The following is a 17,409-nucleotide window of genomic DNA, read 5'->3' as shown; positions in this document are numbered from 1 at the left end:
AGACTTCTTATGAAGGTGGTCTATAGCAAGTTAATGCACACAGTGGCCTATGGTATGCTGGTCTTTAAAAACAGGATTGACAATTGGCTGGATAGAGTTCAGAGCAACTGCTTTAGAAAACTCTTCCCTCTCCCAGACTGCACCACACATGCCCAAATATGTCCAGAATTCAATCTGACAAGGCAGTACTTAGCAATTAATGCATAATTGGTCGTGTTGCTTAAAATTGAAAAGGGCCACAAACAGCTCCTTAAAACACCTTTGTTCGCTGGTAATATAAAAGGAGAATTCTACATGGTCACAGTAGTTGATCATCTCTATGAATAATTTAGAAGGACACAATATGAGGTCTGTCAACCTTCCACTGAACAGACTTCAAAACTGCTCAGCAAGGAAAAATAATCTCAGCAGACCTCAATAGGAAGGCACTGAAGGAGAAATTCTATGGAAGTTGGGCAGTCAACATGTATGCCCCAGTCACTGCCAACGTACTTATCTCAGTCTCTCTCCAAGGATCAGAAGAAACAACTGACTTAGTTAATATTTGGGCTGATTCCTCTGAAAGCTTATTGGTATGGCAGGCGGAGCTGTGACATGGATAACTCCTGCAGACTTTGTCATATGGGGACCAAATAGGTAATTCATGTGGTTTGCATTTGGAAAAAGATATCTCTCAGGAAATTTTGGTTGCGTCCAATCTGCAGGACATTGAATTCACACTCCTGCAATGAGACAATCGAATGTTGCTTAAAAGGGGGAAATCTTCCCAGTTAGCCACAAGCTTCCTGAAGTTCTTAAAAGTAGCCAGTCAAGCACAACTGGCGGAGACGGATAAGATGAGTTTCCAAGGCACAAAGTAACTGTCCTAGGTCCTGATTATTCGAGAAGTTCCGATACGAGGTGGGGGATTTTTCATTTGCCCACTATCTGAAATCGCTAAAAGTGGCCACCTTTAGCCCCTCCACCCCACCGCACCCGCTGCACTTCTTCCTGGGACAAGCTCTTTCTGATCCAGCTGGACCATACAGGGCATATGATACAGAACATGATTTGCAACAATTATTAGATTCTTTATTTTACAGAGTTTTATATAGCGCAAACTTGACCCGAATCAGGTATCAGAGCGCTTTACATAGCACCAGTTGCATTACATGAGGACAAATTCATTTTTTTTTTAGTTAGGCACATGGAGATTAAGTGATTTGCCCAGAATCACAGGATGTTCAGCGTCATTGCCGAGATTTGAACCCAGTTCCCCAGATTCGAGGTCGACTGCCCTAGGCGTTACGCCAACTCCTCTCCTAGTTTTAGCATAAAGAATAGGAAAAAGTCAGAAATGCCCATCCCTTTTCTGTACATTTCCTTGCCAATGGTCTTTATCACAGCATTTCTAGATGATGGGGATAATATTTTTTCATGAAATGCAGTGTTATGCGAGAAGTTTGGAAGTCAGTACATTAGCAAACACTTTATAAGATTCAGCTAGCAAACAGTCAGATCATGGTGGTTTGCCATTTTGGTAAGGCCAAAATTGCTGTTTTAATTTCTTATTCATCAATGTTAGAACCCAATGCTCCTATTTCTTCTGTTGGGAGTGCCTGAAGACTGGCTTTCTGTAAGTTATGTTGAAAAGCCTGCTTCTCAAACGGAGTGATGTTATAAAGTGAGTTCCTGGTTCATTGTGCATAGTGTGTTAACTATTCCCCGTTCTCTGTTGCTAAGGACAGGAGTGTCTCTCCTCATTTTTGGTGATCAGTAGTCTTCCTGTGCGTCATGAACTCTTGGTAAGCCATACTTCTGAGCCCATCTAGTGCGTGTGAATATTAGTTTTGAACAGTCTAGTTTTTTGTGACTTGTACCCAGCCTGTCCGTCCCGCTCAGATCTTTCAAGTCGGTTCTCAAGAGTTTTAATTTCTCAATGTAAGAGTCCACATAAGCCATGTCTGGTTCTTATAGTTTCCCCTTGTGACTGCCTAACAGGGCTCCCATTCTGCCTGAGTCTTATCCTCATTTTCAGAGAAATATTTGCCAATTTCAGTTGAACTAGCATCTTTGTACACTAGGTCCTCATAGAAGTTCGGGTGTAGATTTTAAATGTGTGTATGGCAATCCAACAGTTAAGTTTATAAAAATATATAATTATATAGGTCATTTTATTTGCACAAATAGAAGACAAAAAATTTTACTTATCCAGTAGACATCTGTTCATGACATGTAGTGCTGTAGAATCACAAGTTGTGCATACTCCTGCGATCTAGTGTTTGGTCCGATGGGTGCAAATTGTTTTTCTTCAAGGTAGTATTTTGAGTCACGAGGTTTGGTGACTACTCCTCTTGCGGATAATGCGCATGGGCATGGACTCCATTGTTAGATTGATTTCTCCTGCAAGGAACGTGTGACGCGATGTACGTACAGAGGTGTAAGGAAATGCCTCTTTTGCATGTTCACGCCAACACTTTTGGGCTGATGCTGCTACCCTTTCAACTCAGAGTGCATGGATGCCTGCTAACCAGACCTCCGCGCCAGTGTTCTATACCCTTATCAAGTGTATGTCAAATTGGCTATACCCCACTGGCAAGTACTGACTTACTTGTAAGTCCCCACTATATGGTACCAAGTGTATGAGAGTGTCCACCCAAGACTACTGCAAAAACAACAGTTGATGGACAGAATGCAGAACAATGTCATACATTCACCCCAGTACAGAGATCTGGGCCTAAATCCATAATTTTTTTGCTCACCCAGCCATATGCAAATCAGTCTTGACCCTGTGCCTCATGGGTACAGTCCAGTCTGAACTGCCAAGCCAGGTCCTCCCTGGACTGGAACCAAGCATCCTAGGACCGATTTCGGGGTTTCACCCCTCTTCAGCCAGGATAGCTTGATTCCAGTGGCATGGAGTGCACGGGACTCACGTCCGAGCATACCCATCCCACTCGGGGTGACAAATGAGGGTTATGAACCCGAAACCGGTCCCAGGAGGCTTGTTTCCGGTCCAGGGAAGACATTGACTGGCAGTTCGGGCTGGACTGTTCCCATGAGGCACAGGGTCAGACTGATTTGCATATGGCCATGTCTGAACTGGGGTGGTGGAGTGAGCTAAAGAATGATGATGGATTAAACCCAGATCAGTTGACTGGGGGCGAGTGTTTGATTTGCTCAAGCGCTCCGTCCATCATCCCCTTTGGTATCACCCAAGACTACAGCACTGTTGGTGCCACCCTGAGTGTGACAAAGGCAAACAAAGGGCTCCTAACCAGCCACTGGAGACTGGAAGAGCAGTGTGTACACTGCTAGTTCGACTGTCATTAAAAACAATAGCAAACCCACCACTCCCTTAACCTTATATGCAAGTCTCCCCTAAAGAAGGTCTATGGAGCCCTACGGCAGGGAGCTATATATTAAGTAAGACACGAATTTTTAATGTCTTGACAGCAAAATGTTAGTAGCTCCATTGGCTAACTCAGGGTTACAGACTGGCACACCAGCCTCGCTAACGTCTGAATGGGACTACCTAACTGGGTACTGTAAGGTATAGAATTAATTACAACAGAGAAACATACCTAATGCCCAGGTCGAATTGAATATCATAATTAAAGTTCTGCAACTTGTGGGTAGTTGCCACTCTGTGCCCAGCTAGTCCAGTGGCCACACTAAGGCCTTAACACAGACCGATTTCTGCCCTCCTGGCAAGACATGTGAACAACTCAAAGGCTTCGGAACAAAGACAGCTGCCGCAGAGTGAGGTGTGACCTCTCCCAGGAAGGCCACTCGGGGTGTCAGCCCAAAAGGTGAGCTTCAAAGGGGAAGCCACATTTGAAGGGTTGCCTGTGACAACATACCCGAGTAGGATGCCTTTTCTTCCTGCAGACAAGAAGAGAGGGGAAAACCCATCCCTAAATCAGTTTTCCCATAGGCCTGTAGCCCACAGGTAGCCACACCACTAGGGTGGGCTACCAAGCTCCTGACTACCGAGGAAGGGTCTGACATTTTGAAAGAGTCTAAAATACTACACTCTGGTACAGCCCGATTCCACATACTGCAGGAAACACGTCACCAGAAGGGAGGGGACCTAGTAGCACATTGGCTAGTAACAGCGCTGTCCCCCAGGGCACTTTCCAGGGATAAATATGGGGAAATATGACAACTGCCTTACCAGATCACGTTGGATTTTAAGAAAGGACCAATGAAGGACTGCCTCTGAAACTGCATGAAGAGAGGCTGCACCGTCAGAAGGACGGAACCTGCTGATCATAAAGGTTTGTAAAAATTCATAAAAATATGCTCCACTTTGATAAATTCTTGTTGTGTCTTCCTTTTGTGGGAATATAGGAAGCAGGCTCAATATATGATATACCACTAAGTGGTTATATTGTGAAAGAGAGTCTAAAGATTCTCCCAGAACTGTACAGGGCTCAATGTAATCCCAAAGTGCTCTATTTGTGGTAGTGTGGTCGAGCAGCCTTAGGCCTAACACAGAGGAGTGCAAGACATTTGTTATGTACACAATAGCTAATAAATGACGACTCAAAAAGGAGATCAGCACCAATTTTATAAAAATAAGCTTATTGCAAGAAGTATTTTAAGACCAAGAAATACGTAAAAAGGTAAGTACGTTGTTTTTCACGAAAAATACTTTTCACTTTAAAAAAGCGGACACTGCAATATTCATTTCAGCAATGTTAACCTAGGGGAGAAAACAAGAATGCGTTATTGCAGGTAAGGACACAACATGCAGTCTTGGTTTTCAGGCTGAAGTATCAGCACCTGGCAAGGTTCAGGTAAGTAGCAAATCTGCCCCTCAAGCAGCACAGGGGTGGCTGGGTGCAGGTTTCAAATTCGGAATCTGGCGCCAATGTTATCCAATGAAGAAAGAGGGTAATCTAAGACAAGCTGCTCACAGGTGAGTAAAGTGGTTTGGTAACCCAGTCTCCGGGATTTAAGCTAAGCACAGGAGGGGGGGGGGGGGGATATAGAGCAGCACCGAACTCACGCCGTCAGTGGCACAGAGTGCAAACACAGTGTCGAGTGCCCAATTTAATTTGGCAAGGGGGGGGGGGCGACATCCTATTTTTACTAGGTTTTCCTGCTGCTTCTCCTGCCAAAAGTAAGGGTTTGAACCAGGGGCTGCCATGGGGTTGCATTGAAAAGGCAGCAAGGCACTTGAAGCTTCCCTCTCGAGCACAGTGCTCATCCTGGGGGAGGAGGTGCAACACCTACGCACAGGATGCGCTGTTTCTGGCCTCTGAGAGCAGGGGCTCTTGACCCAGGGGTCCAGAAATATGTTAGGTGGTGACCGGCTTCCTAAATCCAGTACAAGACCACACCAGGGTTAGTATGTTTTCAGGGGGCACCTCTGAGGTGCCCTCTAGGTACATGTTTCAATAAATCCCACACTGCCATCAGTGTGGGCTTATTGAGAGGAGTTGTTTGGTACCAAACACTCCTGGACTCAGTAAAGCCATCATGGTGCTGGGGAACTAGAATAGACTTGAAGGGGTCGTGGCCAGGGAGGATACCAGGCAAGACGTGTCTCCTCTAGGGTCCGCATGGAAGCTGCGATTTCTACCTCAAAGGGACTGATGTATGATCCTCCACAGTGGTGGACCAGGGCGAGGGGGCCAAGAGTGTACACACGGGGCTTCACAGGTTTGTGCCCACTGCGCAGGCTGAGGCAAAGAAGGTAGGATTTGGAAGATAAGGCCATTTGCAGGGCTCTGTTGTAGTGCATGCTTGCCACCCTCCAGCACATCTACTCTTCTGCTCTGGCGCAGCTATGGTGGGCTCCCTCCGGGAAGCAGCCCAACCCAAGAGTGGAGGAGAGACAGGCGGGCCTTCCAGCGCGGCTGCAGTGCCCCCCTGTAGAGCCAGCATAAGAGGAGAGGGACAGGAAGACAGCAGAGGCCTTCCAGGGCGCACTGGAGAAGGCAGCAACCCAGACACGGTGTGGTAGGCCTTGGTGAGGCAAAGCAAAGTCCATGAGCCTTGTTCCCAAGGAGAGTGAGAGATGCCCTCAAAGAGCACCATGCCGGAGAACTCAGAAAGGCACAGATCTGTTACCTCCAACCCTCTAAGAACAGCGGTGAACAGATCCAAGGCCCCGCCCACCCCCCAGGCCACCTCTATTAAGGACATGCTTCAAAAGGCAGACCCCCTTCGTCCACAGAGGGTCGACCCCCAAGCGGCAACACAGAGGGGAGCAGAAAGCCAGGACTCTCAAGCCTGTGCTACCAGAGCAGACATCCAAATCCTGCTGGCTGACTTCTGGAACGATATTGCTTTAATAAGACAGATTCACTAGGACTGTTTCGAACCTTGACCATTCTGAGAGGCAAGCCGACACTCGCCTGACAGCAGTAGAAACTACAGTCACAGAATATACATTGGACAATAATGACTGCACAGCTCGCATAGAAAAGCTTGCAAGACACCAAGAGCAGCTGTAAGACCAGATTGAATAGTGTCACCATCCGAGGCATCACAGCAAAGCTACCCCAGGTGGAGCTCTGAGCCCATGTCCAGGCCCTTTTTGCTTACTTACTGCAATTACCAGATGACAAGCCAGTTCTTCTCGATCGCACACACAGTGTTCTCAACGCTGCAACAACAAAGGAACCTTCCTCCAGACACTCTTACCAGAGTACACTATTTCCACCCGAAAGAATAAATTATGCAAGCAGCCCGACGGCAGGAGCCGGTTGTGTTCTGAGGAGATATCACTATTTACCAGGACATCTCTGCCCACACCCTAGCTCACCGAAGAGAAATTAGAGAGGTTACCCAACATCTACAGGCCTACCCCCACCGCCTTTGAGTTACAACGCCAACAGGGTTGTGGCTCACACCCCACCAGAAGCTCCCAAGGCCCTGGGGATACACCCTCTTTCAGAAACTGAGGCCCGACTAAGCTTGAAGGGCCTGGCACATGGAGAGGGGGGACGCTTCCAGTTTACACGCTCATCTAGAAAGAAAGCTTGCAAGTATAGATGTAACAGACAAAGAACTCTGCTTGGTTTCCTCAGAGCGGTACAAAAGGGGGTGGTGATGGACGGAGCATCAGAACCAATCAAACACTCACACCCAGTCAACAGATCTGGGTTTGATCCATCACCGTTCTTCAGCCCACTCTGCCACCCCAGTTCAGACATGGCCATATGCAAATCAGTCTGACCCTGTGCCTCATGGGAACAGTCCAGGCCGAACTGCCAAGCCATGCCTTCCCTGGACCGGAAACAAGCTTCCTAGGACCGGTTTCTGGCATTTCAGCAGTCTTCAGCCAGGCTTGCTTGAATCCAGTGGCAAAGTGAGCAAGGGACTCACGTCTGAGCATACCCTGCCAACTTAAGGCGAACAAAGCGGTACAAGACTGATTTGTATATGGCTGGGTTCAAGCTGGAACGGCATGGTGAGCAAAAAAACGATGGATTTAGGCCCAGATCTCTGTACTGGGGTGAATGTATGACATTGTTCTGCATTCTGTCCATCACAGTTTTTTTTTTTTTGCTTCCCTCAGACAACGGCCCGTCTTGAGTTCCCTGTATGAGCTGGCAGCTGAAAAGCTACCATTGCCCTGGCATACCGGACAGACAGAGGACTGCATTTCAGTTGGCAATCGTTTCACTTATCAATCCAGAGTATACTTAAGAATACTAAGGGGGGAGAAGGCTCATGTGGGTCTCGTCCACTGGAGCATGCCCCCTACCACTGGAACTACCAATGATGTTTTAGGACTTGCATATTGCTACCACTCGATTGCCCCCCCCCTCCGCCCCCCCCACCGCACCCACCCCTGCCACAAGCCAGGTGTTCCTTTCAAAACAAGGGGGAATATTTACCAGTTTTTGTATCTACTCATTTATTGTGGTTAGTTGAATTATACTTTTTGTTACGGACGCACTCATCTCTTAGATCCAAGAGCGTCTTGGATGGGGCCCAGCTTAGTCCTTCACTCTTACACACACACAGGCCGAAATGATTTATTGACCTGGCTAGGACGATCCTACATATTGTCACACTTAACGTCCAGGGCGTTAATACCTCTCTCAAATGCAGAGGATTTACCAACTGGCATGGCCAGAAAGAAGTGCACGTGGTTCTACTCTAAGAGATACACCTCCTCTATGTATATACCAAGCGCCTGCATTCCTAGTGGTATCCAGCTCAATTTCACTCTACCTATATGCACAAGACATGGAGAGTAGCAATACTGCTTCGGCGTGATCTTGCCTTCACATGCAAAAGCTTTTATAGGGATGGGGTGGGCCGTCAGGGGGGCATAAGGGGCAAACTTGGCACTACCTTGACAACAATAGTTTCAGTCTATGGGTTCACTGGTGAGAGAGGAGAGTTCTAATCAGATTTTTTTTCTACAAATCTCCTTTTTCGCCAAGGGAGACATCATATTAGGTGGGGACCTTAATATCTCGCATTCCGGGCATTTGCCCTCACAATGGAGCCCTGGGTGGCTAAAATCCAACATAACCCGGTAATTTGCGGAATGCAGGTCGGTGACAAGGAACACAAATTGGCCTCATTTGCCGACAATATTTTACGTTTTACAACCAACCCTGACACAACCATACCAGCATTGATGGAGGAACTGGAATCCTTCACCCAGGCTTCAGGTCTCAAAATGTATTTCTCCAAATCATGGGGTATGGGGATAGCAGACACAGGTAAGACCCTTCGAGGCCCAATCCAACATCATGGCTTTCAATGGGCGACATCTACAATTACATACCTGGGGGTTCAGCTCCAGTGCGCTCAAATGCCCTCTATGAAAGTAATGTCCCCCCTCTGCTAAATGCTCTATACAAAGATCTATACAGATGGGGCAGATTAGAGATCTCCTGGTTAGGCAGGCTCAACGTCCTTAAAATGAGCTTTCTACCCTGACTATTATATGTTCATCAAACTCTGCCCCATGCTATCCCCAAATCGATATAAGTATAGCTTACTGGGGGGGGGGGGGGAAAATGTGCGGTCAGCGCAAGTTACCCTCCTACCCTTTCCATCTTACACTGCTTGCAAACCCCCGAATTCTTCCCAGGCATGGATCACCCTCTTTCCTTCAGGTGGGACCAAGGCCTCTCCTCTAACCTTTGAGATTTTTATGTTGATGGGGACTTGCGGTCAACAATCTGGCAGAGGGCCTCCAGGTCTCCCATTTCCCACAGTTATAAAGAGAACTCATACAAAATTCTAACCTGTTGGTACCTCACCCAAGTATGGCTTCACAAAATGTTTGGGGGATCGAAGCAGTGTTGGAAGGGCTGCGGGGTAGGGGGCTCACTTTTACACACTTGGTGGGCTGATCCAAATACAGTTATTTTGTGACAGTCTTAAGTAGGATACACTCCTTCACCAATGTCACATTGCCACATGAGCCGCTCCTGGTTTTCCTGGTCGACCCGGTGCAGACAGACTTTTCCCCACTACAACTACACAAGGCAAACTCTTTTCCCATCTCCTCCTAGCAGCAAGATTAAGTAATGCTCAGATGTGGAAGCAACCACAGGCACCTGGCGCTGCGAGGAATGAGCCCTTACCCCCAAATTAAGCTACACTGTCCTCATGTTAGAAAACTATTTGTTTACCAATGCTAATATAGAATAACTTTAATTTCTTTTGCTCTGCCACAACAGCTTGCCTTTATGCTCGTCATAGAATATGTCAGAAGTCATGGTGGCGCTCCAACGCCTGTTGTATTTTTTCCGCACACTCCCTGTCTGGGTGCCGGTGTCACTCTTCCGCAAACTTACGGCCATGGTTACGGGCTTTATCTGGGGGGCGGGCAGACGGCGGGTGGCGCTGACCACGCTGCGCCGGCCCAGAGCCGAGGGGGGGCTTGCGGTACCTGATTTCGAGTGGTACTATTTGGCTGCCCAGCTACAATGGCTCACGCAGGCAGTGGCACGGGAATTTAGAGGCCCGAGGGTCCGCAGGGTAGAAGGATCCCGCGACACGTGCTTTCCTTTATCGTTTTCCAACAGCGACTCGAGCTGTCACAACTAACGCTCGAAGAGCGAACGCTCCGGCTGTGTTGGAACCGGAGCCTGCGGAGGGCCGGCGCTGCTCGCCCTTACGCTCCGGAGATCCCCTTGGGTATGTGCACGGCCCTCCCCCACGGCGGGGACTGGTCGGGGCTGGCCCGCTGGGAAGATCTAGGGATACAGATGGTGGGAGACCTGTACCTAAATGGAGAGCTTCGGCCATTCCAGGAGCTGCAGGACTCCTTCGGGATTCCGAGGGGCGACTATCTCCTCCACGCGGCCTTGGTGGCGGCGCTGCGGAAGCACTGGGGAGTGGGGCTCTCGGAACCGCGGACGGCGGCTGGCTGTCAGTATGTGGTCATGGCGGCGGGCACATGCAAGGCCATTACTTGCCTCTATCAGAGAATGGCCACGGAACATCTAGCTCCTTTGACTGCGCTGAAGGATAAGTGGGAAGCCGATATCGGAAAACCTATCCCGGAACTGACATGGCCTGCACTTCAGAGACGGGCCTGGAAGAGCACGCGTAACGCCCGGTTTCAGCTGGTGCAGTATTTCACCCTGCATAGGGCATACCTGACGCCGGCTAAATTGTTTCAGTATTTTGGGGGCCCCATGCCGCAGTGCCCTCGTTGTGGAGAGGAGGGGGCTGACTTTAAACACATGTTTTGGTCCTGCGATGTTTTAAGTGGCTACTGGGAGGAGGTCGTCAGATGCCTGGCCCAAGTGACAGGGCGGGAGTTGCGGGTGGAGATGGGAGTCTGTTTGCTGCTTTGGTTTCCACACACGCCGCGCACGAAAATCACTAGCAAGTTTTGCGACCTGGGGCTGGTGGTGGCCAAGCGAGAAATTACGCTCCACTGGAAGTCGAGGACGGGTCCCAGCGTCGCGAGGTGGAGAGCGACATTTACCAAGTGGGCGGGTAGCGAGGGCACGTTCAGGCTGCAGCTTGCACTTAGGCGAAACGATGACAAGGCTCTGGACATGGCTCGGGCGTGGGAAGCACTAATGGTTGATCTCCAGGGATGGGGAACAGCGGGGGAGGGAGGCCCTGCGGCACTGGAGCAACAGGCAGGTACTTAGGGGTGGGGGAGGCTAGCTGATTGGCTCATGGGGGCCGGGGGCTCTCCTTTTCCTCTTTGCCTGGGGCCTGTCTGTGGTGGCTCATGGCTCTTAATACGGCTCCTTCTGAGAGAGGTTATCCTGGTAGTAGTCGTCCCGGCACACTGACACGTGGGTGGGGGGGGGCTGTATTATTTCAGGGGAGGGTTTGGGGACGGCGCATTGGTAGGTGGAAGTGGCCCAGATTGTATTTGGATGTGATTTTATAAGCGGATGGCGGCCACTGGCCAGATGAACATTGTGGATGTCAATTGTGTTTGAGTAATGCAATAAAAAATGTTTTTGCAAAAAAAAAAAAAATAGAATATGTCAGAAGTGCGTTATGTTCATTGTAAAAGGTTAAATAAACAGGTTAAAAAAAAAAAAAAAAAATAGACTTCAATATTGTAGGTGCAATACTGTACTGGGGTGAATGTATGCCATTTTTCTGCATTCTGTCCATCAATTGTTCTTTTTGCATTTGTCACCCTGAGTGGGACGGGTATGCCCAGATGTGGGTCCCGTGCTCTCCATGCCACTGGAGTCAAGCTATCCTGGCTGATGAGGTGTAACTCCGAAACCGGTCCTAGGATGCTTGTTTCCAGTCCAGGGAGGACCTGGCGTAGCAGTTGGGGCTGGACTGTTCCCATTGGGCACAGGGTCAAGACTGATTTGCATATGGCTGGGTCCAAACTGGAATGGCATGGTGAGCAAAAAAACGATGGATTTAGGCCTAGATTTCTGTACTGGGGTGAATGTATGGCATTGTTCTGCATTTTGTCCGTCAATTGTTCTTTTTGCATTAAATATAGTAGGGGCATATCTACTAATGCAGATATGTCCACACCTGAGATATAGTGCACCCTGCCTTTGGGCTTGTAAGGCCTGCTAGAGGGTTGACTAACCTATACCTTAGGCAGTGTTGCTTGGCATGGCATACAGGCAGTGTGCCATGTCGACTGTCGATTTTCTCTGCACCAGGCTACATTGACAGTTTGCATGGCCTTGGTGAGGGATTCCTAGTGGAACTGCTTCGGTCCTAATGCCCTAGGTACAATAACATTTACGAGGGACTTGCATGGGGTCTGAAGTGCCATTCGTGGTACAGTTTTAGGGAAGAACTTCTGGCACAGGGGACCTGGTTGGCAAAGACCATGTGCACTTTCAATCTAAACCACATAATTTTCCAGCCAAAAAGTAGGGGGCCTAACAAAGTCAAAAGCGGCACTGTCTCACAGTGACTTTAATTCGCTGTTAGGTGCTGTTAAAGGATTTACCCCAAGTTCTTTTGTCAAGCCTTGCTACTCGAAGCCATAGCTACTGAGGGCTGAGCAAAGGTGATGCGATCGTGCCTGACACGAACCAAGACGGTTTTTATGAGTGTATTCTACAATAGAGCTCCACAGCCATATCATATAATGCACCCAAATCCTCACAAAAGGGATGTGGAAAAGAACAGAAAGATAACTGCAACAGCCACAGGTGTCTGGGTATGTGAATCTACAGCACTACATGCCAAGAACAGATGTCTACTGGGTAAATAGCATTGTCCGCTTGAGACGCGTGCGGCTGTAGATACACATGCTGTGCAGACTGCAAAGCAGTCCTCCCAAAAGCGGTGGCTAACCTGTGTGTGTTGAAGTGGATTGAAAAAGTGTTTGGAGTACTCCAGGCTAGCACATCCACATACCACTCTTTTGTAAGGTCTGTGGTGTGGACCAAGTAGCTGCTCTGCATATGTCAGCTATTGGAATATTCCCCAGGAAAGCCATGGAGGCTCCCTTTTTGCAAGTGGAGTGGGCTTTAGGAGGGACAGATAGTTTTTTTTAGCTGTAGCATAGCAGGTTTGAATGCAGTTGATTATCCACCTGGCAATGCCTGATTTGGAGAGGGCCTTTCCTTTGTAGGGTTTTGAGAAAGCGACAAATAGTTGCTGAGTCTTTGTGAAAGGTTTTGCTCCATCTATATAATACATGAGGGCTTGTTTGACATGCAACGTGAAGAGCCCTCCTGATAATAATCTGGTTAAGGGAAAAATACAGGGAGCTCTATCGATTTGTTCAGGGGGAATTGAGAAACCACCTTAGGAAGAAATTTAAGGTTGGTGCTAAGGACGACTTTGTCCCTATGCAGTTGAAAAAGGTTCTTCTAGGGTTAGTGCCTGAAGCTCACCAACACGCCAAAGGGAAGTAATGGCAACTGGAATAGCCACCTTCCACGATAGGAACTGAAGGGGGCAAGATTGGAAAGGCTCAAATTGGGGACCCATGAGTGAGGTGAGGGCAATATTGAGGTTCCATGATGGAGCTGGTGCGGTCTGGGAAGAGATTACCCTCTTGAGGCCCTCCATGAAAGGTTGGATAAGTGACATTTTGAAACGGGATACATGTTCTCCATTCTGTAGGTAAGCAGCCACAGCGGCTGGATGAAGTTGCACAGAGGTGAATGCCAGTGAATAAGTTGGTCGATGCAGTAGGTAGCAGACAATATTCGGCACTCTAGCTGGGAGCATTTTAATGTTTTGAGTGACAGTGGACAAATAGTTTCCATTTGGCCATGTAGCATGGGCAGGTAGTGGGTCTACGTGCTTCCTTCAGGATGGCCACACATTTGGGAGGTAATCGGAGATATCCAAATTCTAAGACTTCAGGAGCCAGATCGCAAGGTTGAGGGACTTGGAGTCTGGGTGCCGTATTTCTCCATGGCTCTGTATGAGAAGTCCCAACCTGATCTGGAGTCTCTAGTGTGAAACAGAGAGTTCCATAAGTATTGGTGTGGGGGGCACTAGAATGAGTGTGAGGAATGTCTGCCGTAACCTCCAAAACACAAATGGAAGAAAGGAGAGAGGATGAAAAGAGTAGGCAAAAATCCCTGACCAGTTCATCCATAGTGCATTGCCTTTGGATTGTGGCTCTGGGAACCTGGATGCGAAGTTTGGGCATTTTATGTGTTCTATGGTTGCCAATAGGTCTATTTGGGGAAAACTCAATCGCTGGAATTACTGATGGAGGACTTGCGTGTGGAGTTACAACTCTTGGACTTGTTGCCACATTCTGCTGAGGAGGTCACCCAAGTTTCTGTCCACCCCCAGGGGGTACTCTAAAAGTAGGTGGAATTTGTGACAGATCACACACCACCTGATGTGCTGGGTGAACTGACAGCTGTGAAGACCAGGTCTCCCCTTTTTTACGGAAAACATGGCTGTGGTTTGTCCATGCAGACGAGGAAGACTTCGACCACTAGGTGGGGGGGAAGTAAAGCTTTCAATGGAAGGCAAACTACTAGGAGTTCTAAATAACTGATGCGAAGGCCCTGGTGTTTGAGTTCCCAATGGCCTTGGACGATCTAAGTTTGCAAATGTGCTCCTCATCCCAACAGGGATAAGACCAGTGTGATGGTCTCCTGTGGAACTGGGCTGAGAAAAGGCCACCCATGCTACAGGTTTTTGGTGTTCCAGCAAAAGTAGAGAGTGACAAGTGTGGCAGCTGACCAACACTAGATCTTCCTGCAACAGTCGCAAATGTAGTGGGGCACTATTGCAATGCAGAAGGCCATCATGCTTAGTAGGCATGTAGCTGTCCAGGCTGTGACCTGGTGGTCTGGTTGAAAGTGCAGAAGGAGTGTCTGAAAAAACTGGATGTTTGCCGCATTGGGGGGTAGGACAGCCCGCTTTCTGAGTGGAGGCTTGCTCCTAAGTAAGTACAAATTTGTAAGGGTTGGAATTTTGTGACATCGATGGTGAAACCCAAATTGTGTAGAAGATATATCGTGGTCGGAGTGTTTGCGGCATAGTTGGCGGGTAAACTCTTCATAAGCCAGTGGTCCAGAGAAGGGAAGACGTGAATGCCCTGCCAATGCAGGTGTGCAGCTACTACTGCGAGGCACTTTGTAAACACTCTGGGAGCAGTAGTGGCCCAGAAGGGGACTACCTTGAACTGCCAATGCGCTAGGTGTATTGGTATGTGAAAGTTTCTATCCTTCAGGTCGAGAGTATTCATGAAGTCACCTTTCTGTAGAAGAGGCATGACATCCTGAAGGGTGACCATATGAAAATGTTCTGAGTGGATGTATTTGTTGAGGCACGTTAGGTCCAGAATGGGCCTGAGGGAGCCATTTTCTTAGGAATAACAAAGTACAAGGAGCACACTCATGAGCCTTGCTGTTTGATGGTACCTTTGTGAAGCGATTATACCTCTTCAAGCAGTTTTATGTGCCCTATTGAAAGTCTGTTTGTGTAGGGGTATCGTGGGAGGTGTGGTAGTTCGCTCCAGACAGTGACCATGATGTATGATGTCCAGAACCCACTGGTTGGAGGTGATGGTCCACCACATAGGGAAGAACCCTTGCAAACGTCCCCAGACAGGTGTTATGTGATCGAGGATACGATGGGGAAGTCAGGGTTTGGTGACTGTGGCAGGGATTGCTTTTGGGGAGGGAACCATGCCTCTACCTCTGGAGTTATAAGCCCTGAGAGTGACAGGCCTGTGGGCAATTGAACATTGGAAGTTCCAGTGGAAGTTGGTTTTGAGTCTCCACGGAAGTGAGTGCAGCAAAAGGAACCGCAGAAAGTGAGCGTTTCAAGTGTACCCATGGCTTTTGCTGTCCCAGTATCCTTTTTCATCTTTTCAAGGATTTGATCCACCTAGGGCCCGAAAAGATGTTGGTCATCAAAAGGAAGGATCAGAAAGTTCTTCTGTACCTCCGGTTTGAACCCAGATATGCACAGCCATGCATAGCGTCTGAGAAGAAGGTTCGAGTTGATGCCCGAGCAGCAGCGCCAGTGGCATCAAGGGCACATCGTATGGTGGTGTTCAAAATTAATTTCCCTCTTTTCCTGTATTCCTCAGGAAGCAACTGAAAGAGCTCCTCCATTTCATCCCAAGAGCCTTTGTCGTAGCTGCCCCAGAGGCCTAAAGAATTGGCAACACACCAGTGCTTAGCGGACTGTACTGCCACTCTTTTCTCCACAACGTCTAGTCTTACTTTCTCTATCGGGCAGGGTGAGTGGGGGCTGGAGTTGATCTTCAGTTGTTTGAGAGTTAGCCCTCTTCTGCGCCATATGTACCACTAGAGAGTCTAGTTGATTCTGTGCTCGAACGTAAGGAGGATCTGATAGGCATGCCTTATACTTTATCAACTCAGAGAGCTACCAGAGCACGGACTAGGGTCCTGGAAAAAGTCAGATGTGTGACATAAAATACCTTTGACCAAAGGGAGGTATTGTTTAGTGTGTTGTGCGGAGGAGAGGTTCTCAAATAGGCCATCCTCTTCTATCTGATCTGAATGGAGGGGAACTTTATGGTAGGCTCCAGCTCTGGCGAGGAGCTCCTGATAAGTAGAGAAATCATCTAGGGTTTTTTTTGTGCCGAGTAAAGATCCGGGTCGGTGTCTGTTAGAGGATCAGCATTAGGAGTGTCCAAGGGGTCTGGTTGTGGGGAAACTGGAGTAGGGTTCACCCCCATGCCCTCATTGAACGGAAGTGGTGATCCCTGTGGAGTGTAAGAAAGAGTCCCCATGTGAGGAGTGAGGGGTAGGAGAGTCCTGCGTTGACAGTGTTGGTCGAGGAGCAGGTAGAGGGCTGGTGGCCTTGGCCATCTTTTTCCTGTGAGCTGGGGCTACATCCAGGGCTTCCCTGAAAGAAAGCTGCCTTTTCAGTGGATGTATGGCAGTTCCAGGTCAGCAGGCAATGATCTGGCCCGTCTGAGAATGGATTGCCAAATGTATCTATTGAGCATCAATCTCCTCTTGAAGCCGATAGAGGAGTGGCTCAACCGGTTAGTCAACGAAAGTGGTGGTAATCTAATTCAGTGCTGAAGTCTTCAGCACCAATGTTGGTTTCAGTGCAGACTGTTTCACCTCTGACTATTTGCTCGATGCCGAGCCGGACGTGGTCGGTGCTAAGCAGGTTGGCTTTGAATGTTTTTCAGCGCCTAGCCATAGCTGGCTGTTGTGCCCAAAGTCTATGGTGGGTGACTATCATGGCCCGAGGGAAGCGGTGGCCAGATGTTCTGCCTCTGCTGTTCCTGAGTGGTTGTGCGGCCTTTTGTGGAGGCCTGCGAGCTGCATGAAGGAGGGGAAGGGTGTGTACTCATGACCTGTGAACTACTGGAAGGTCCTCAACTTCCAGGTCTGAGCTGGCACTGTACTCTGGCGAGAACGGCTCCTTTTCAGCTGCAGACACCACAGCACGGTGTTCTTGAAGCTCTTCAGTGCTGATGAGGTCTACTGGTTCTTTGCCGCTCCTCTGCGACATGTCCAAGCAATGGGCCAGACGGTCACAGAGGTTCTTCTTCGATCTGAAGGAGCTGCAAGCATT

General features: G+C 48.6%; 1 protein-coding gene across 10 annotated transcripts in view; it reads right to left on the bottom strand.

Annotated features, from left to right (window-relative positions):
• Nucleotides 1-17,409, bottom strand: part of TLK1 (tousled like kinase 1) — a 967,987-nt gene that overhangs the window by 482,688 nt on the left and 467,890 nt on the right. The gene's annotated exons all lie outside the window — the stretch shown is intronic.

Source organism: Triturus cristatus, chromosome 3_1 (genome assembly GCF_964204655.1).
Source record: "Triturus cristatus chromosome 3_1, aTriCri1.1, whole genome shotgun sequence".
NCBI classification, from domain to species: Eukaryota; Metazoa; Chordata; class Amphibia; order Caudata; family Salamandridae; genus Triturus; species Triturus cristatus.
The sequence above is the reverse complement of the archived record's forward strand: the minus strand, read 5'-3'. Positions and strand labels throughout refer to the sequence as shown.